General features: G+C 35.2%; 1 protein-coding gene across 13 annotated transcripts in view; it reads left to right on the top strand.

The window, feature by feature from the left end:
* R3HCC1L (R3H domain and coiled-coil containing 1 like) overlaps positions 1–22,862 on the top strand; it is a 125,282-nt gene that overhangs the window by 65,586 nt on the left and 36,834 nt on the right. Inside the window, exons 3-5 of one of the 13 annotated variants that reach the window (XM_074382725.1) lie at positions 6,258–6,354; positions 8,047–8,236; positions 17,184–17,401. The exons of 7 other annotated variants lie outside the window; for them this stretch is intronic. The gene's annotated coding sequence lies outside the window, so the exon portion shown is untranslated. Of the gene's footprint in view, positions 1–6,257; positions 8,237–17,183; positions 17,402–22,862 lie in introns of all 13 variants that reach the window. 5 more of the 13 variants (XM_074382724.1, XM_074382727.1, XM_074382726.1 and 2 more) reach the window with 5 other exon arrangements.

Genomic DNA, 22,862 nt, shown 5'->3' on the forward strand with positions numbered 1-22,862 from the left:
CTTTTGTGTTTGCTATATTTATAGTATATTCTGGAAGAATATGTGAACAAACATGAGAAACTAGAGAACATTTCAAAGTACTAATCTTGGGAGAATTGGACTAGAACTTCAGGATTCCATCTCTTTGCGGCCTTAGAAAGTGAAATTTAGTTAAATATTTAAATATTTTAGTGTTTTTCATCTGTCAGGCACTGTATTCAACTCTGGAGATACGAAGATGAGTGTGATACAGCTGAGATCTCAGGGAACAAAGTCTAGTGCCCCTTACCTCAGTTTCTCAAAGTACAAAATAAACTTCTGGGAAGTTATTGAATTAATTTTAAATTACTATAAGATTTAAAGTAATTTAGAATCAATTCTTACATCCATTTTTCTCTGAATATTATTGTATTCCCAGGATAAGTGTGTGAAAGAGATTATCTGCCCTTAAGAAACTTATAGTGTGAGATGACATTCATAAATGAAATATTTGAATAAGAGTATAAAGTAGTATATAACGACAGTGATATAATGGCAATGAGATATCTCAGTTTAAACACAACTCGTTTAAGGAGGGCATTAGACATTATCAGGGAGGGCATTTCAGAAGTTGGAAGGAGTAGACAAGGAGGCCATCGTTCCCAGAATGGAGAATTTGTGTCTGAGAATGATAGAAATATTATTGAAATAGTAGATTGACACCAAATCATGGAAAATCTTGAATGCAAGGTGAGCTTAGTTTATATATTGTATGCTCTGGTGAACCTAAGCTTTTGAATGAGAAAGTTTGGGAAGAAATGCATTTTAGAAAAAATTCTTACATATTGAAGTGCCTAATGTTATTTGTAATTACCAAAGTACTTCAGAATTCTCAGAGCCCTCTTTTTTTCTATAGTTCAAAATAAAACCATTCAAATTAAAAATATAGTTTTGTATATCTGCCTGAGTGCAGTGCAAAGGATTGTGTAGTTTGGTCATATATGGAGGAGATGATGGAGTTGACAGTCAAAAGAGACCAAGTTTCTCATCGTTAACTTGTGCAAAGTTGAGTAAGTCAATGAAGTCTTAAGTAATAACTGCAGAATTAAATTGGGAAAGACTATAGCCTCAAGACTTAAGAATCTTGAGTCTTACAGATAACTTCAAGGCTATACTGATTATTCACTGGCTACTAGATAGGTATATTTTAAAGCCAAGAACCAGAAATTAAAAAAATTAAAGAATCAGTGCTGTCAGCTGTATTTTGGCAGGAATTTTAAAGAGATGTCATTTTTTTCATTAAAAAACTTAAGATTATATGTGGCAGAATTCACCTTTCATAGAGTACATTTTGTGAATTTTGACAAACATACACTTTTGTAACTCCCATGCAATTAAAATGCCGAGAGAGCAGTTTCATCAATGCAAAAAATTACCTTGTCACTTTATAGTCAGCCGCTTACTTGATCCCAAGCTTTTGGCAACCAGTGGCATGTTTTCTGTCTCCATAGTTTTGTATTTTCCAGAATGTTGTGTAAATGGAATTGTGTATCTCTAATGGTAAATGATTTTGAGCATCTTTTTTGCCATCCTTATATCTTTGGTGAAATATTATTCAAATTATTTTGTTGTTTTTTTGGCACTGAGTTTTGAGATTCTGGATGAAAGTTCTTTATCATAGATGTGATTTGCAAATATTTTCTCATAGTTTATGGCTTGTTTTCTATTCTCTTATATGTCTTTGAAGAGCAGAAGTTTGATTGTTGACGAAGTTGAGCTTATTGATTTTTACATTATTTTATTTTATGGCTCATGCTTTTGATGTTATATTTAAGAAACCTTTGCAAAACCAAAAATCACAAAGAATTTTTTCCATATTTACTGATAGAAGTGTTAAAATTTTAGGTTTACATTTCAGATAGGTGAGTCATTTTGTTAGTTTTTGTATATGGTATGAGGTATGGATACAGTTTTTGTTGTTGCAAATGAATTTCCACTTATTTCGGTACCATTTTTTGGAAAAGCTCTCTTTTTCATAGAATTTCCTTTATACCTTTCTTGAAAATCAATTGTTGATATAAGTGTGAGTCTTATTTCTGGACTCTTACTGCATTTCATTCATCTATGTATTTACCCTTTCTCCAATATGACACTTACCTGATTATTGTAGCTTTATAGTAAACTTGAAGTCGGGTAGTGTGAGGTCTCCACCTTTGTCCCTTTTCAAAGTTATTTTGGCGATTCCAGTTCCTATGCCTCTTCCTATTCATTTTAGAATTAGCTTCTTAATTTCTGTAGGATGTCCTTCTGGATTGATTCTGATTTAATTCTGAAGATCATTTTGGGGAGAATTGATATCTTAAATATTGAAGCGTCTCATTTATGATCTGTCTTTAGATTTTTGATGTCATTTATCAATGTATTTTAGTTTTCAGCATAGATTCTACACATACTCTGTTAGATTTATGACTAAGCATTTCATGTTTTGGGGTGCTAATGTAAATGATACTCTTCCATTTTCCGTTTTTTTTTCCACTGCTAACATATAGAACTGCTTGTATCCTCATGACCTTGCTCAACTTACTTAGTTCTAGTAGCTTTGTTATAGATTCTATGAGATTTCTATGCAGAAGATTATGTTGTCTACAGATAACGACAGTATTACTTCTTTCATCTAATCTGGATGTCTTTTATATTTTTTTCTCCCTTGCTGCACTGGCTAAAACCTCTATTTTAATGTCAAATAGAAGTGGCAAGTGTGATCGTCTTTGTTTTTGCATCTTATGGGGGAAAGCATTGGTTTTTCGTCAAGTATAATATAAGCTGTGGGTTTTTATTGCTTTGCTTTGTTTTTTGTAGATGCGATTTATCAGCATGAGGAAGTTCTATTCCTAGTTGACTGAATGGATGTTGAATTTTGCCAAATATTTTAAGTACATCTCTTGAGATAATCACGTATTTTATTTTTGTTAGTGTTTTGTTATGTGAATTATATTTTGCCTGAACATTTTTTTATTTCTTCTTCAATTTGAAAGATATTTTCGTGGATATAGATTTCTGCATTGACAGTTTTTTCTTTCAGCACTTTAATGGTGTCTGGTTTGCATAGTTTCTGAAAGGTCTTACTCTGTTCCACGATGTTGTACCATTTTTTTTTTTTAACTCTGGCAGGCTTCAAGGTTTTCTCTTTATCATTTATTTTTTTCCCTCAGTTTGAATATGATGTGTCTAATTGTGGATTTTTGTTGTTGTTTGTTTATTTGATGCATCTTAGTGTTCTGTGAGCTTCTTGGAGTTGTTTGATGTACTTTATTAATTTTGAAAAATTTTTGTTATTATCTCTTTATATTTTGTTTGTCTTATCTTTCTTTCTGGAATTCCAGTTACACATATGCTGGAGTATTTTATATTGTCCCATAGCACTTGGGTGTTCTGTTTTTCATTCTCTTGTCATGTTTTGTTGGAGTAGTTTCTGTTGATGTCTTTACTGATTGTGTGATTGTCTTGGTCTACTGATAAGGTTGTTGAAGGCTTTAATCTCTGTTACTACATTTTTATTTCTAGCATTTCCATTTGATTTCTTCTTACTGTTTCCATCCCTCTGCTTAAATTACATATATGTGTATGCATGTTATCTACATATTTCGTTGCAGCATTTAATATATAAATTCCATGTTTGATAGTTCTAACATGATGGTTGTATTCGAATCTGGTTCTGTTGATTGCTTTGTCTCTTGACAGTGCAGTTTTGTGTTTTGTTTTGTTTTTTTCTTTGCTCCTTTTTGTTGTTGTTGTTGTTGTTGTTGTTGAAATCTGGACATTTTGTATAGAGAACCAGTTAAATAGTACTTATGCCTGGAAATGGACATTCTTTGTCTTTTCCTGAGATGTGTGTGTGTGTGTGTGTGTGTGTGTGTGTGTGTGTGTGTGGTGGGGAGTAATGTTGAGGGTTTTTGTTGTTGCTAGTTTACCTTTAATTTACCACAGGCTTCAAGATTCTCTAGCATTACTTTGTGTTTAGGGTTGGATTTAGTTTGCCAGACTTTTTCTTAATGTCTGCTCCACCCTTAGGCTTAGGTCTTCCCTTTGAACTTGCCTCTCAGAGAAGGTATTTCTCCATTCTTTAGCTCTTTGCTCACGAACAGTCATGCGTCACATAACCATGTTTTGGTCAGCAGCAGACTGCATATACGATGACGGTCCCCTAAGATTATAATACCATATTTTAACTGGACCCTTTTATGTTTAGATAAAATATTTACGATTGTGTTGCAGTTGCCTATAGTATTCAGTACAGTAACATGCTGTACAGGTTTATAGCCAGGCTATCCTGTCTTTGTGTAAGTATATTCTGTGATGTTCTCACAGTAAAATCATCTAATGATGCATTTCTCAGGCTGTATCCCTGTCATTTTGTGACACATGACTGTAGTACATTGCTGTTACATGTTGTTTGAGGCTTGCTAGTCTCCTTTTGGTTGGAGATAGGGAGGACATTTTACGTTGGATTTTTCTAGTCTCAGTTTTAGCTAGGTGTTTTTGTTTTTTTTTTCTGGGTCTCAGGTATGGGGCTTTTTCAGAGATCCTGCCTCTTCTTTAAGGGGGTGGGTCAAGGGTTTTTTTTTTGTTTGTTTGTTTTGTTTACTTCCCCTAGCTGCAGGTTCACGTTTGGCTTGTAGTAATTTTTTTAAAAAGTTTTAACCAAGTTTTTATTGGCTTGTATGGTGTCTGATATTGACTACAGGTAAAGTACTCATGTCCCATCTCTCCCTTTAAAATCTTGTCTTTCCTTAGATTTTAGATTAGTTACTTAGATTTAAGGTTGCCCTACTTTTGTGCTGGGTTCAAGAAAATTTGTGATTTTGCACAATATTCATCTTTTACTTTGTTTGAAGGGTGAAATGACATTCTTTCTAGCTTTCTACATTCTAAGCAGAATCTAGAAGTCCCATTTATTTGTTGAGGATGTGTATTGATATGGAATTTTTGATGGTTAAAATATCTTTTAAATCTGTTCCTTTCAGTTTTTTCCTCCAGATTTTCATTTTTGTTTGTGCACTTATTCAATTAGAAAAAAGTCATGTCTGTACTATGTGTGTAGGCACTGTGCTGAGTGTTGGGGTATGGAGGGGTGGGTAAGTACCCGTAATAATCCCTTCTCTAATGAAAATATAGTTTAATGAGGAAGACTGGATAGTTAAAGAAGTAATTATACTAAAGTAATGATAAGAACTGTAGTAGGAGAGGTATATGGAAGGAGGCACCCAGTCTTATCTGGAATGATTAGGTAAGGCTTCTCAGAGAAAGAACTGTGATACAGATCTAAATAGGTTACATAGGAATTAGGTTAAATTTGAGGCTGTGGGGAAGTAGAGTAGGTGAAGGGAAGAGATTGTGCAGTAGCTAAGATGCAGAACAAATAAAAACCCCACAAAACCAATGTGAAGAGTTTGGAAATCTGAAAGAAGAGCCATGGGGCTATAAAGCATATGAAGACAGAAGTGACCAAACGTAAGACTGGAGAAATTGATTGGAGCCAGGTTAGAGTCTTCTAAGCCATGTTAAGCTATGATTTTATCATGAAAATGATAAAAAGTCATTGAAAGACTTTAGGGAGGGTGACATCTGAGTAGTTCATGGTTTTGAAAGAGTCATTTTGGCTGGAAGGTGAAGAATGAATGGAAAGAAGCAAAGCAGTCACCAAGACTAGTTAGATAGGTTACCTTAGTAATCCAGGCATTTGTATGTGTTGGTTTAACCTGGAGTAGTGATGTTAGAGATAGGGACAACCAGGCAAATTAAAGAGATACTCAGGTATAAAGATTAATGGAACTTCTCCATTGATTGAATACAGAGTGAGGAAGAGGGAAGACTTGGAATGTATCCAGTAGAAATCTTGGTATGTTTCTATAGAACCTCTGAGTTTCCTTCCTTTCTTCAGAGGGAGAGTAGAAGAAAGGACCCTTGGTTTACTTTGTTAATTACCATTTATGTATGTATGGCCCGAAATTCATTGAGGCCATGGAGGTAAGTCAGAAAAAGGGAAAAGGAAAAAAATATCTTAATATGTAAGTTATGGTGAATGAACTTCTCTTGCCTGATTGTCTTCGAATGTTGAGAAAAACAGGACAATTTGGTTTCTTCAGTTTTGATGTTTAGCCTATTGGTATATAAATAAATAAAATCTGCAAACCTTGCTCTTTTGGAACAAAAATAGCATACAATTGATCTTCTCAAATAGCTGTTCCATGTAGAGAGACATTTAACTATATTTAATCATGTAATTTTTTTTTTTCTAGATTGTTTTACTCAGCATTTGGTGTGGTGGATCTTACGTAAACCATTAGAACTTCTGTTAGAGTGTTCAAGTCTTCTGAGACTCCAGAGTCACCTAAGGTAGTGATCATTGCCACTAATAGCTATGGCAAATTTTATACAGAGCATTGCTGTGGGTGCCAACGGTGTTTTTCATGGCAGTGGAGGGGCAAAGTATGATTTTCAGAAAAAGGATATTAGTGATAAATAGCCCTCATATGATTCAAGATTTCAGTGGTTAAGGTGGGAAAGTAAGTGTGGAGCTTATGAAGGCAGTAATCCTTCTCGGAATGATATAGTTAAAAGCAAGTATGTTATTACAATGTTAGAGTTATGCAGTTATGATTTAGAAAATTTTTGCTTTGATGAGGGTATACTGTGATAGAGTTGTGAGTAGCTAATAACTCAGATATTAGTCAAAGCTGGGTATATATTCTGGTTTCTATACTTACTAGCTAGATGTACAACCTTGAGTATTCATTTATTCATCTGTAAAATGGTGGTAACAGTTATATACACCTTGAAGAGTTGTTGCAAAGGTTAAGAGAGATGCTGTATACAAGCACTTTTAGCCCAGTGCTTCATTCATTTTGTAGGGTACAAATTTAAATTATATTGCCATGTAGAGTTTGTTAAATCCAACATGCTGCAGGTTGAGTAGCCCTTATCTGAAATGTTTGGGACCAGAAGTGATTTTTATTTTGAATTTAAAAAATTTTTTGAATATATGCATTATATTTAACATTTGAGCATTTCTAACCTGAAAATTTGAAATCTGAAATGCTCCAGCATGCATTTCCTTTGAGTGTTATGTCAGTGATCAGAAAGTTTTGGATTTGGGAGCATTTTGGGTTGCAGATTTTCAGATTAAGGCATATCAGCCTGTATAAGGTTTTTATAATCTAAGAAACAGTCATAGTCTTACGTCTCTTAATCATTTCTTATAATTGGATTATGTCTACATAGTTCCCATCTGTAAAAATGGCTAGTACTTTAAAAATACAGAGTATCATTTCTTTGATGGGGGCAGGAAATTATGGTTTACAAGAATGAAGTAGCTATTGGATGGGGGGCTTACATCTGGCTCTAGTTCAATTTGCTGTTACCATTAGTTTGCACATAAGGTCTCTTTCTGTAAATATATATGTATCATATATATAAATCGAGAAAGGTTTGCTTTAGTAGGAAATAGCTAGTGAGTTGAGTCCAAAGATAAAATATAACATTTGTTTGTTTCCTTTTTTTTTTTTTTTTTTTTTTCTTTTAAGAAATTAAGTCTCCTTCTGTTGCCCAGGACAGAGTGCATTGACTTGGTCTTAGTTCACTGTAACCTCAAACTCCTGGGCTGAAGTGATCCTCCTACCTCAGCCTCCTAAGTAGCTAGGACTATAGACATATGCCACCATGCCCAGCTAATTAAAAATTTTTTTTGTAGAGATAGATTCTTGCTATGTTTCCCAGGCTGGTTGCAAACTCCCGGACTTATGTGATCCTCCCACAAGTCCTTGGGTTACAGGCAGGATCCACTGTACCTGGCCAAAAGAATTCTCAACTTCGTTCAAGAATACACATACCTTTTACACACACACACACACACACACACACAATCAATCACAACCTCAAATTAAGAAACATCTGAATTGATACTGCTTTGTGCCAGGCACATTTGCTTTTGTGCTCATTTATTTACCAAACGTTTATTGAATGTCATATGTGCCAGGAATGGTGCTGGGTATGAGACTCTAAAAATAATAAGTTATTTCTTGCTTTCAGGGAGCTGTAGGTATGATGGGGAGTCAGAAAAGCTTACAGTTTGGTGTGGCAGCAGAGAACATGGAATACCCACCCCACATTTACTCAAGGAATATTTATTGAAAGCTAAAATGTACAAATATTCTGTAGGCATTCAGAGATCACTTAGAACTACGTCTCAAAAGGAACAGCCCTGAGTCATCCTTGGCAAGTAAGTCTTGAAGTGGCAATGGGGAGAGTCTTGTTTGGATCCACTGTAGGATAGGCTCAGTGTAATGCTAGATAAGGCTAGACCCTTGAAAACTTCCCATCAGCTTTGTTGACCCATTGGTGTTTGTTTGGCTTTTCATTTCTTTGCCTCAGTTAGGTCTTTCAGAGTAGCTTTTGGAGAATTGAAGAAGGCAATTAGGGCTTCTTATCTCCTAGACATCAAGTAATTGAGATAGTTATTTCTGTATTTTTTTCCCATAAGATTGTTAAAGTTATTTAAGTGGGGAATACTAACCACATTGATATATTCATATTGCCATAGGCATTTATGAGCACAGACATTGATCTCAGAGCATCTAGATTAGGATCTAGATAATCTTCAGCCATATTCTAGTCCTTTGGCCTTGGTGGACACATAATTTAACACCTTCGTTACTTCAGTTTTCTCATTTGTAGAATTGGACTAGTAATCCTTCCACTTCATAGGGTTGTTGGGAGAATCAAATGAGATGTTACTATTTTGAACATAAAATAGTCAAGTGAGTTAAGTCAACTTATTTGGCAGATGAGCAAATAAGATATGGTAAGTGGCCAAAATATAAAGTTCATGTGTTAAAGTTCATATACTTCGCTCAATTAGGAAACACCTCAGATCCTTACTTAGAAGCCTTTTATTGTTACTTTGTATGTAATTTGGACACCTTGGAATTTGCAGTGCTCTTTAGGTTAAGAGAAATAGATAGACCCAAAGTAGCAATAAGTGACAGATGGTGAAGAGAAAGAAGCAACAAAATCAGATACTCTACTAAAGAAAAACAGTGATCTGGAGGTTGTAGTACAGCTGTGCATTGCATATGGGGTGAGGATAGACTTTCACAATGAAGAAGACATCACCATATACATGGCACAGTTTGGCAGTTTGAATAGAGCTGTTTGACTTTTCATTCTGCTCCCTGCTAGTGATTCTGTTTCTTACACACCTTTTAGTATGGTCTATCTATGTGAGGTCTCTCAATGAGTTTCTCCCTGGGTTAAAAGCTTATTTTTCTTTAGTCCAGATATGTTAGAAAGAAGATCTGTAGAGTACTTTCTTTCACTGTAGACTTTAATTTTAGAAATTATTGTCTTATTCTGTTAAATTGTAATGTATATTTTGTGTAACTTGGTTTGAATAGAAGTAAGAATGACTCTCCAAGCAGATATAGGAATTATTTTGTGTTTTCAAGTGTGAAATAGATCATTGTATTATAATAACTAGTGCAAGTGCATTTACGGAAGGATGCATTAAGAAAACTACAGCAGGATCAGTTGTGGTTCATTAGCAGATTTTATAGTTTTTAGAATATGAAGCCATTTCTCAGCTCTCCAAGTATAATTATTTATGTTATTATATCACACACAGTGCCTCTTGGCTATTGTATGTGTTGAATGTGTTTTAAAGTGAAGCTCCTATGCAGGAGAAGGACATTTCTTGGTTTCTTATTTGTAAATGCAGTTGACCCTCAGTGTCCCTGAGGAATTGGTTCCAAGACCTTCCTTGGATACCACAATTTGAGGATGAAGTCTCTGGTATAAAATGGCAGTATTTGCATATAACCTATATATATCCTCCTTTATACTTTATATCATCTCTAGATTACTTACAATATCTAATACAATATAAATGCTAGGTAAATATTTGTTGGACTGTATTGTTGAGGGAATAATAACAAGGAAAAATCTGTACATGTTCAGTACAGACACAATTTTTTTAACTGAATATTTTCCATCTGTGGGTTGGTTGAATCCATAGATATGGAACTCACGGATATGGAAGGCCAGTTGTACTGTGCTTGTGATTGACATTGGAAGTGGGAAGACTTTGAAAGTGTAGAAAGGACTGGGTGTATTTTCAATTTTATTATTTTCTTATTCTAATTTTATTTTGCCAAAGAATAATCTTCCAATTTTTACTCATGTTTTCTCTTTTACCTTGCTCCACAACAAGAATTACAAATTATTTGAAACAGATAATGTTTTCTATGCCTGTTGTATACATTTCTGATGTTGAATATACTGTTTAGGATAGTATTTTAAAACTTAATATTTTTAAACTTTTATTCAAGTGAAATCAACTTAGTGAATAAATTGGGTTTTAAATTATAAGAATTTTAAAAGCCTTAAATTTTTAAAAAGTGAAGAATTATAGATTAAAAGTAAGAGCAGTGCATATATTAAGGGTAAGTATTTTATGGACTACTTTTTTTTGAGACAAAGTCTCACTCTATTGCACAGGCTGGAGTGCAGTGGCATGATCTAGACTCACTGCAATCTCCACCTCCTGGGTTCGAGCGATTCTCCTGCCTCAGCCTTCCAAGGAACTGGGATTACAGGTGCCTGACACCATGCCCAGCTAATTTTTGTATTTTTAGTAGAGACGGGGGTTTCACCATGTTAGCCAAGCTGGTCTCGAATTCCTGACCTCAGGTGATCTGCTTGCCTTGGCCTCCCGAAGTGTTGTGATTACAGGTGTGAGCCACTCCATTCGGCCTGGACTTTTTTTTAAGTCACATATGTGTATGAGTCTGTTTACTGTGAAATGCTTTTTTTTTTACTGTGGAATGCAGGAAAATAAATTGGAAAAAACTGGCTTAGGAACCTGTGCTTTTAAGTAAAACTTGCAAAGTTTTCCAAAAAAAATATAGGGTCTTGGAAATAATATAAAGCAGAAATAAACAACATAGGAAAAATAATAGAAAAAATTTAAGAAACTAATAGTTGATATTTTGAAAAGATTGTAAGATCAATAAAGTTGACAAACCCTTAGCTAGGCTGCAGAAAAAGAGAGTAGACTGACTCAACTGAAGTCAGAAATGAAAAAGGAGACATTGCAACTGATGCCACAGAAATACAAAGGATCAAAGTGGCTATTATGAACAATGATATGCCATCATATTAGCTAACCTGTAACTGATAGATTTCTGGAAACATACCAAGACCAAATAATGAAGAAATAGAAAATCTGAGCAGACCCATAAGCAGTAAGGAAGTTCAATCGAAAATCTAGCGAAGAAAAGCTCAGGACTGCATGGTGTCATTGGGGAATTCTACCAAACATTTAAAGGAGAATTGACACCAATTATTCTTAAACTCTTCCAGGAAGTGGAAGAGGAAGGAATACTTCCAAACTCATTTAATGGGTCAGCATTACTCTGATACCAAAGCCAGAAATACTATAAGAAAACTACAGGCCAGTATCTCTGATGAATATTGTAAACATCTTCAACAAAATATGAGCAAAATGAATTCAGTAATACATTAAAAGATCTTACACCATGACCAAGTGGAGTTTATCTCTGGGATGCAAGAATGGCTCAACATATGAAAATTAATAAATATAGAATATATACCATATTAACAATTGAGGACAAAAATCACATCATTTTAGTTGATTCAGTAAAAGCACTGACAAAAAAAGCATACCTATTTATGATAAAAACACTCAACATGCAAGGAATAGAAGGAAATTATCTCAACATTATGAAGGTAATATTTGAAAAGCTCACAGCTAACATAATCATTAGTGAAAAATGAAGTTTTCACCTAAAATCAGGAGCAAGACAAGGATGCTCACTCATCACTTTTTTCAACATTGTAATAGAAATCCTAGCCAGAGCAGTTTGACAAGGAAAAGAAATAAAAAGCATCCAAATTGGAAAGGAGGAAGTAGAATTATCCCTAATCACAGATGACTTGGTTTTACATGTGTAAAACCTTAAAGATTAAAAAAAAAAAAAAAAAAAAACTGTTAGAACTAATAAACAATTTCAGCCAAGTTGCAGAATACAAAATTGTGTTTCTGTGTACTAACAATTAAGGAAAGGAAGAGAATCTCATTTACAGTAGCATCACAAAGAATAAAATGACTGAGTAAACTTAGGGGGAAAAAGACTTACACATTGGAAACTACAAAACATTGCTGAAAGAAATTAAAGATACAAATAAATGGAAAGACATACATTTGGTATTATTATCCTGGAACTAAAGCCAGACAAATAGTACTGGTCGAGCATCTGTACTCCAAAAATCCAAAATTCAGAATGCTTCAATGAGCATTTCCTTTGAGTATGACCTTTGAGTACTATCAGCCCTCAGAAAGTTTTGGATTTGGAACATTTTGGATTTAGGATTCTCAGATTAGGGCTGCTCAGTCTGAACAAGAAGACCAATATTCCTGATGAATATTGATGCAGTACTGTTGTGGATTAGAAGACTTAATATTGTGAAAATGTCCATACTGTCCAAAGCAATCTACAGAGTCAGTGCAATCTCTGTCAAAATCTGTGTGGTGTTTTTTGCAGAAACAGTTAAAACCACTGTGAAATTCATATGTAATCTCAAAGGAGCTCAAATAGCCAAAGCAGTCTTGAGAAAGAACAACAAAGCTGGAGGCCTCACACTTCCTGATTCCAAAATATATTACAAAGCTATAATAATTAAAACAATGTGGTGCTGGCATAAAAACAGACATATAGACCTATGGCACAGACTAGAGAGCCCAGAAATAAACCCACATATATATAGTCAAATGATCTTTGTTGAGTGTACCAAGATTACAAAACGGAAAAAGGGTAGTTTCTTCAACAAATCCTGTTTGGAAAACTGGATATCCACATGCAAAAGAATGAAAGTGTACCATATACAAAATTTAATTAAAAATGGATTAAAAATAAGAACTGAGACTGTGAAAGTCATAGAAGAAAACAGGAAAAGCTTCATGATAGTGGAATTAGCAGTGGTTTCTTGAATATGACATCAAAAGCACAAGTAACAAAAGCAAAAACATGTACATCCAACTTAAAAAACTAAAAAAGTAAAAAACATACATCCAAATTAAAATCTTCTATACAGCAAATAAAGCAATCATCAGAGCGAAAACATAGCCTAAGGAATAGGAGATGATATTTGGAAACCATATATTAGACAAGGGGTTACTATTCAGAATATACAACTCTAACAAATGATCTGGATAAAAAATGGGCAGAACCTAAATAGACATTTCTCCAAAGAAGATACATGGATGGGAAGCAGGCATGTAAAAAGATACTCTACATAATAATCATGAGGCAAATCAAAACCACAATGAGATATCATCTCAGACCTGTTAAGATAGCCACTATCAAAGAAAAAAACAGGAGATAACAAGTGTTGACAAGGATGTAGAAGAATTGGAACCCTTGCACACTGTTGGTAGGATTGTACAATGCCACACCCTCCTATGGAAAACATAGGAGGAAGTATGGAAGTTCTTCCTAAAACTGAAAATAGAACTGTCATATGATCCAGCAGTCCCACTACTGGGTATATATTCAAAGAGAATGAGATTAGGATGTTAAAGAGACATCTGTACTCCCCTGTTGAGTGCAGCATTATTCACAACAACCAATATGTGGAAGCAACCTAAGTGTCCATCCGTGGATGAATGGATAAAGAAAATATTGTATATATGTACAACGGAGTATCATCCAACCTTAGAATGAAGGAATTCCTCCTGTCACGCTGCCTCATGGTTGAACCTTTAGGACATTTTGCTAAGTGAAACAAGCCAATCACAAAAAGATGAATACTTGTATAATTTCCGTAATATGAGGTATCTAAAGGAATTAAACTCATAGAAACAGAAACTAGAATGGTATTTGCTAAGGAAACAAGGACTTGTTCTGTCAGTATAGAATTTCTGTCACATGAGATGAAAATGTTCTGGTGATCTGTCATACAAGAGTGTGCATATAGTTAAAATATTGTGTTATACACTTGAAAATTGTTGAGGTAAGTTTTGTTAGTTTTTTACTACAGAAAACCTACAGAGGGTCTATAAGCATACAAAACAAAATGTTATCAGTGGTTTTCTCTGGAAGGAGAATACAGATTTTTAGTTTTTGCTTTCAGGTTTATTGTAAAATCGTTTTGTATTAAAATACAAACAAACCCCCCTTTTTTGGTTATATTTATATTACTAAATCTTTTCCTAAAACTAGATTATAACTTCCATTGTAGATCTTTTGAGCCAGCCATTATCTTTAAAACTGTACCCTGTTAAACCCCATCTTTTTTTTTACTTGAAGATCTCATTCTTCTGTAGTGACCAAGGAAAAGAACTTTGTATTTGACTTTGTATCTAGTTTTGTCATCAGAACACTGAGCACTGTATACAAATTCATCAGTGAGTATTAACTATTACATCACAAAGTCAGCCAGTACTCCAAAGCTGTATACTGGCTGTTGCTAAAGAAGCAGGGTTTATGTGTTCCGCAGACTGAATTCAAATGACCAGAGAACTGATTTTGTATGGGCTTTAATACTGAACTTTTTGCTAAGTCAAGAATAGCTTTTAAGGAAGATTTTGAAAATGTGAGCATTATTTATGTATAAATACTAACTCTCAAGGTGCTTTAATTGTTATGTGGTGAATAATAGAGCAGTGCAAAATATTATATTCTACTTAGTACTACCCTTGCATTTCTAATGAAGACTATTTCAGTGGGTTATTTATCTCCCCAATTCCATGAAGCCATTCCAGTTTACCAACAACCCTATCCTGCTAAATCCACTAGCAATTCTCAGTTTGTTCTACTTGACCTTTCAACAGCGTTCATCTGTCTGTCTGTCTGTTTGAGGTAGGATCTTGCTCTGTTGCCCAGGCTGGAATGCAGTGGCACAATCACAGCTCACTGAAGCCTCAGCCTACTGGGTTCAACTGTTCAACCTCAACCTCCTGAGTAGCTGGGACTATAGGTGCACACAACCATGTCCACTAATTTTTGTATTTTTTGTAGAGAAGGAGTTTCTTCTCTCTTCCTTTCACATCCCGTATAGTCAGTCCATCAAGTTTTGTTAGCTTTGCTTTCAGATTCTATGATTAATCTGACCACTTCTTATGACCTCCTCTACTACCACCCTAGATGTGCTGCAATGACTTCCTAACAGGTTTCCTTCTTCTACTTTTGCTCCCCTGTACTCACATATTAGCTAGGATAATCTTTAGCAAAAGTAAGTCAGATCATGTTACTCTCTTGTTGAAACCTTCCAATAACTTCCCAACACTCTGAAAATAAAATCCAAAGCTCTTGCTATAACCTACAAACCACTACTCATTCTGGCCCTTAGCTGTCTTACTGACTTCTCTGCCCCTTCTTTGCCTTTTTTTTTTTTTCTTCTTTCTGTCTTTCATGAGACAGGGTCTCACTCTGTCGCCCAGGCTGGAGTGCAGTGGTGCAATCTCATCTTGGCTCACTGCAACCTCTGCTTCCAGGTTCAAGCGATTCTCCTGCCTCAGTCTCCCAAGTAGCTAGGATTACAGGCATGTGTCACCACACCTGGCTAATTTTTGTTATTTTTAGTAGAGAAGAGGTTTCCCCATGTTAGACAGGCTGGTCTTGAACTCCAGACCTCAGGTGATCTGCCTGCCTCAGCCTCCCAAATTGCTGGGATTACAGACGCGAGCCACCATGCCTGGCCTCTTCACCCCTTCTTTTTATTTATTTATTTAAAGACAGGGTTTCACCATGTTGGCCAGGCTGGTCTTGAACTACTGACCTCAAATGATCTGCCTGCCTTGGCCTCCCAAAGTGCTGAGATTACAGGCATGAGCCACCACGCCCGGCCTCTTCACCCTTTCTTACTCTGCTGATACCACACTTGTTTTCCTGTTACTTCTTGTCCATGCCAAACTTGTCCTGCCCCGGAGCTTTTACACATGTTCTTCCTTTTTCCTGGATTTCTCTTTTTCCTGATAATTTATAGGTCTCTCTGACTTAGTTTAAGCATCAGCTCAGGTCACTCCTCAGAGTGGTCTTCTCTCTTTACAACATGGTCTTCCCTTCTAAAATAGCCACACACCCCATCACACTCTGTATTTTCATCTCTACTCCATTTTACTGTGTAACCTTATACATTATAGGATATGTTTAAATGTTTGTTGGTTGATAGTCTTCACCAGTAAGCTTCATGAAGCCAGGAGCTTTGTTCATTACTGTGTTCCCAGTGCCTAAGATGGGACTTGGCACATACTCAGTAAATATTTGTGGAATGAATGAATATTTATTTAGTGATATAAATAAGTAAAGGACATTTATTTAGTGCCAAATGAAGTGCTATGGTATTGTGGATGAAAACATACTAACTGTACACTGAAGAAGAGAGGCAGATGTGCAAACAAGTAACTATAAAGCAGTATGATCATTGCTTTAGTGAAAGTGTATGTATGTAAAGATGGGTGTCTAGTGAAAACTTATAGGAAATACCTTAGAATATCAAGGAGAGTCAGTAATGAAGTTAGAGAAAAGGTAACCTTTCACGTGAGACTTGAGGGATAAATAGGAGACTATCAGGCAAGCACCCAACTGAGAAAATAGTATGCTTCAAACCACAGAGGTATGAGAGGTCGGCTGGGCATGTGTCTAGTACTACCAGAGAAGTTGGAGTTGATGGAATATGAAGTCTGAAATTAGGAGGAGTTAGAGATGAGACTGGACAGATAGGAGGTTTTGAGGGTGGTAATGGAGCTAAATTATGTAGTACTGTATTTGTTATGCAGGATACTTTAAAGCTTGTGTGTGAAAAGCCACTGAAGAATTTTGAACAGGGAAATGAACAGGAGAATCTGATTGGTATTTTAGAAAGTCACTGGAAACAGTGTAGAGGTAGATGAATAGGACTTGGTAATTGATTGAAATGCCAGAGATAGTGACTTCCTGGGTTTTGGCTTGAACAACTGGGTTGACAGTGATACTGTTCACCAAACTATGAAATTGGGGAGAGGAGAGCAGTGAATTTTTTTTTGAGAGGATGGCTAGAACTTAAAAATATATAATTATCTTAGTGCCCAGAAATCTTATAGTTTACTTGTATCACTTAATATAATTTTTAATATTACACTTAATTACAGACATACTAAATTTGCCTTTAAGGTACTTCTGTCCCTTTACAAATGGACATATATACTGCCGAATGGAAGGACCATGGCATCTCTTAGTATTGCCAGTTTGTAAGTAGACCAGTGAGAATAAAGAAGATTCTTGATAGTATAGTGAAACCAAGGAAATGGAAAGAAATGATTTGAAATCTAGAGCCTTCCACAGTTTCAAACATACATAAAAAGCATGTATTTTCGGGAAAAAAGAAAAAGGTAAGTTGGGGAAAATGCTCCTAAATTTGTTGGGGCTGATTTTTACCTCTCAGATTGTTGTCGAATTGGTTTTGTTTTCTGATTTATGTAACGTGAGTAGACTTTACTTCTTTGGATCTTTAAAAAAAATCATTATGAACTAAAGTGTTTGTTTGTATGCAGATAAGCTTATCTGTACATTCATGCTTTAGTTGATTTCCTGATTTAATGTGTTCCCATGCTGCTGAAGCCAACAAAACAGAAGGAGAAAAGCAGATTATATTTGTCCTTGTGGCATTTGGGATATGGCAAAATCTTAGACCAGTGCTAACCCATTAGAATTATTTAACGTGGACCGCGAATATGTAATTCTAAATTCTTTAGAAATCACTTTAAAAAATACAAAAATAAATGAAGTTAATTTTTATGTTTTATTTATTGCAGTATATCCAAAGTAGTATCATTTTAACATATAATCAGTATAAAATAATAGACCTTTTGCATTTTTTTTGTACCAAGTGTTTGAAATCCAAGTGTATTTTATATGCGCAGCACATCTCAGTTTAGACTAACTACACTTCAAGTGCTTGATAGCTACTCGTGACTAATTGGACAGTACAGTCCTAGATCATTCTTAAACTAAAAAGTAGAGGTTGCTCAGCATTCTGCAACATTTGAGAGTATCTTTCCAACATGGAGTAATTTATATGCTGCTCGTTTCGTTTTTCTTTTTTTTTTTTTTTTTTTTTTTTGAGACGGAGTTTCGCTCTTGTTACCCAGGCTGGAGTGCAATGGCGCGATCTCGGCTCACTGCAACCTCCGCCTCCTGGGTTCAGGCAATTCTCCTGCCTCAGCCTCCTGAGTAGCTGGGATTACAGGCACACACCACCATGCCCAGCTATTTTTTTTGTATTTTTAGTAGAGACGGGGTTTCACCATGTTGACCAAGATGGTCTCGATCTCTTGACCTTGTGATCCACCCGCCTCGGCCTCCCAAAGTGCTGGGATTACAGGCTTGAGCCACCGCGCCCGGCCTCGTTTCGTTTTTCTGTCAAGTATATTAAAGAGTTTCTTCTTTTGTCCTCTCATTTTCCTGCTTACAGAAGTTTTATCCAATAAATATTTACTTATCAATATTAATTGCCTTTGCTTTCTCTTACACATTTATAGTAATGTCCTATTATGCCAAACAGAAGCATATCTTTAAATTTTAGTGATTTTGTTTTAATTACAAGAATACTGCATGTTCTTTTTGTAACAAATTTAAACAATACTGTAGCATATGCTGTATAAAAAGATAATCATTTTTCTAACTTTTTTCTCTTTCAGTTCCTGCTCTCCCAGTTATAATCAGTGTTAGCGATTTAGATAATAGGTTTTTTCCTTGTTAGGAATATATACTTAAGAGAAATTCCTAATTGAGAAAATTAGTATTTGGAAAATACCTCTTAAAAGTAAAGCTACTAAAAATAGAGATAAAATTTATTCATTATTAATGAAAAAGATTTGTTAGGGACAGTATTCAGGAATGAAAACATTTTACTATAAACATTTTACTATATGTATATTATTTTACAAAATGTTTATCAAAATTTAAATTGTAGTTGCAGCTATGCTAATTTCAGAATTAACGAAGAATGATGTGATATTTTCTTGGCATAATTTTTCCAGTAAAATTGTATAATTGTCTGATAGCTTCCTTCATTTTGTGTTTGATATTTCTAGCATTTCTTATATAAACTAGCCTTCTAAATCAGTTTTATCAAAACTCTTGAGGGTTTCAACAGTTTCTCAAGATATTTTGTTAACCCTTTAACATTGTCTTTCTCAATTCTTTTATTTTTTGAGACTGAGTTTCGCTCTTGTTACCCAGGCTGGAGTGCAGTGGCGCGATCTCGGCTCACCGCAACCTCCGCCTCCTGGGTTCAGGCAATTCTCCTGCCTCAGCCTCCTGAGTAGCTGGGATTACAGGCACATGCCACCATGCCCAACTAATTTTTTGTATTTTTAGTAGAGACGGGGTTTCACCATGTTGACCAGGATGGTCTCGATCTCTTGACCTCATGATCCACCCGCCTCGGCCTCCCAAAGTGCTGGGATTACAGGCGTGAGCCACCGCGCCCGGCCGTCTTTCTCAATTATTATTCTTTCTTCATCCTTCTTTAGTTGTTGAGTGAATTGTCCTATCTTCAGTTGTTGAGTGGTTTGATTCTGCCAGAATCAAAGGGTTTTAAAGCTGTGAGATGAGCACTTTCTTTAATATTATTTTCATAGACTTGATGAAATCCTGCATTCTTTTGAAGGTTTGTATTTTCACATTACTGTTGAGTTGCATTATATTTACCTTGTATGATTGGGTATTTACAGCATTAGGCTATGAGTGAGAAATTAATAAACAAAACCAGGATACATGGTTTACAGTAAGTGTTGCTGTCTAGGAGAAACAGATATCAGGGAACATTATGAATACTAGTGTATCATAAGGGCCTTAATTCCCTCTGCAAACTTGTAACTTAAGGGATTCAATGTCTATTTAAGTAACAATAGCTAACTTTTCTGGAGACTTTTACCATGCCTGGCAAATTTCTGTACATGCATCTTTTTAGGTTATCTGCTCAATGTGACTATAAGTCTATTATTATCCCCATTTTATGCTTTAAGTAAACTGAGGCTTAGAGCAGTAACCTTTGTGTTATAGAATTCCCACAGATAAAGCCCCAACAGAGTTGAGCTCACTACTCAAAATTTAAGGATGAGATAAAATGATGTCTGGGACTTACTTTAAAATAATTCACATGTTCATGGGTAAAATGAATAAACGTTGGCCATTGTTTAAAGCTGGATGATGAGTTTTGTAATACAAATAAAAACAGCAACAACAAAAACTTTGGAATATAGCCAATTAGGTCACTATCCCAAGAAGCTAATAAAAGACAAATAGAATAATCCTAAAGAAATTTGAAAGAAGGAGAAAATAAAGATGAGAGCAGAAATTAATGAAATAGAAAAATTAAGAACAGAGACAATCTGTAAAACCAAAATCTGGTCCATTGAAGAGTTTATAAAATAGACTTCTGTTGGGACTGCTCAACACAAAAGGAAGAAAGTACAAATAAATAATATTAAGCACAAAAAGGGGGACATATAGCAGAGACAAAGCAACAACAGGAAAGTACTGTGAATAACTTTTGTATCAATGCATTTGAAAACCTAGGTCAAAGGCAGATTTTCTAGAAGATAGAAAAACTGGAATAGACGTTTAACATTAAAGAAAAACGAATCATTTTTAAACATCTTCACCAAAAAGTACGAGTCCTAGACAGTGCTTCCAAGGAATTCTACCAATAGTAAGCCCACCCAGCCTTATTTTATAAATCTTTAATTTACATAATATGTCTTGCAGTAACCTCGGTAACCCAATCATGTAACTCCTACTACTGGGAGGGAAACTCATAAACCAGTTTCCCTTGAATATACATGCAAAACCCTCAATATTGACAAGCCAAATGAACAATCAGGCATTTGTCCTGACATGATATATTCCATATTTTTCCATTGATTTGAAGTGCCACATTTATTATAAAATGAATTCCATATAGATGTGGGTCCATTTGCGGGGTATACTTGTATGCTTAATCTGTCATCTTGAATTAAAAGCCTGTCTATTGAATCTTAACATTCAAGATATTTGCATTGGCATTTAAATGTATGAGAATTATAATGGTTTGGTAGTGTATGCTTTATATAAATATCTTTCTGTTGCATAGTTTTTTGCATGTCATTTGAAGAGGATGCCAGGATTAGAACTCAATGTACTGAATACCTCATTTGAGACATTTTGTAATTCCAAAGAATATATCATCATTCAAACAAATTTAAGTTGATACAACTTAAAGACATTATTCAGAAAATAGATCTGAATTAAATATATTGTCTAAATGTTTTCCACAAAAATGTTTTCCTTCCATACCTTCCCATGTGCCTTGCTGCCGTCCCTAAGGAATTGGAGATAACTTTATAAAGGGACAGAGAAACAAATATTACCAGACACCTGAGATGGATTAGTCACTGCATTTGAACACCAAACTTAATTCTGTGTTTTCTAGAAAAGAAAGCAGAATGAGACATATTATGCTATGTCTGGTAAAGAAACTATATGACTTTGAGAGACGTGCTTTTTTTTTCTTTGTTTTATAAGTAAGATACTGGAAAGATGATAGTTGCCTTCAGCTTTGTTTTTGCAAAAGTTAGGAAATGTTTTTTGAATGGATATTTTCTATATTGACCAATGACTATGCAAGATGAGATTTTTTTTTTTTTAAGAGCTGGGGTCTCACTACATTGCCCAAGCTGAAGTGTTGTGGTTGTTCATCCACAGGCACAGTAATAGCACACTGCAGCCTTGAACTCCTGGCCTCAAGCTGTCCTGTCACCTCAGCCTTCCAGGTAGCTTGGATTACAGGCACATGCACCTGGCTGAGATTTTAACATTATATCTTAATTTAGGGAATCTTCGCATCTGTAGTGAGTTAAGATAAATGGTTCACTTTTGCTTTCAGAAAAATTACTGATTGGTAAATATGGAGGGGCTGCTCAAGTTGGAAAATCATCTGTTTGCAGCCATCACAGTAAAAATTGAATCAGATAAGAATAATCAGATTTAGCATTTAGGATGCTACCGATAGCAGGAAGTTTTGATGAGGAAGCAGAATATTTACATGCTTTTTAAAGTGCTACACTGCTTATTAATTGCAAGGGAGAAAATACATAGTAATTATACAGTAGAGAAATTGGACAATACTTGGACTGGATGATCAAAGTTAAGAGCATCACTGAAGGACAGAAGAAGATCGTGTTCCTCAAGATGTGATGCACTGAGGACACATCACCACCATGAAGTGTTCTGGCTGAAAATGTGTAACCTCAGTCTAATCTCGGGAACACATCAGACAGACCTTATATGAGGAGCATTCTCTTAAAAAATGGGGTGGGGAGGGGAGCTGTTCTCCCAAAATGTCAACATCATAAATGACAGCTTTCACTGTGAGGGTGTTCTAGAATGTCAGAGGCTAAAGACACCTGGCAATTAAAGGCACTACCTGACCCTAACTGGATCCTGTATGGAAAGGGAGATACTCTGTAAAGGACATTACAAGATCACTTGACAAAATTGGAATACTTAACGTTAAATGAAAGTATTATATCAGTGTTAAATATGCTGACATAACTATTTATAGGAATATATTATACTTTGAAGGATTTAGGGCAAAGGGCCATAATGTCTGTAATTTGCCCTCAAAAATGTTCAGGAAAGAAACTGCGCGTGTGTGTGTATGTTTGTGTAAAGAGAGGAAGAGGAGGAGGAATATGCGTGATTGCAAACTATAAAACAATTGAGATAAAATATTAACCATATATGAATATGGCTAAACAGTATAAGGGCACTATTTGTATTATATTTACTTTTATAACTTATCTATAG

Source organism: Saimiri boliviensis, chromosome 12 (assembly GCF_048565385.1).
Source record: "Saimiri boliviensis isolate mSaiBol1 chromosome 12, mSaiBol1.pri, whole genome shotgun sequence".
NCBI lineage: Eukaryota > Metazoa > Chordata > Mammalia > Primates > Cebidae > Saimiri > Saimiri boliviensis.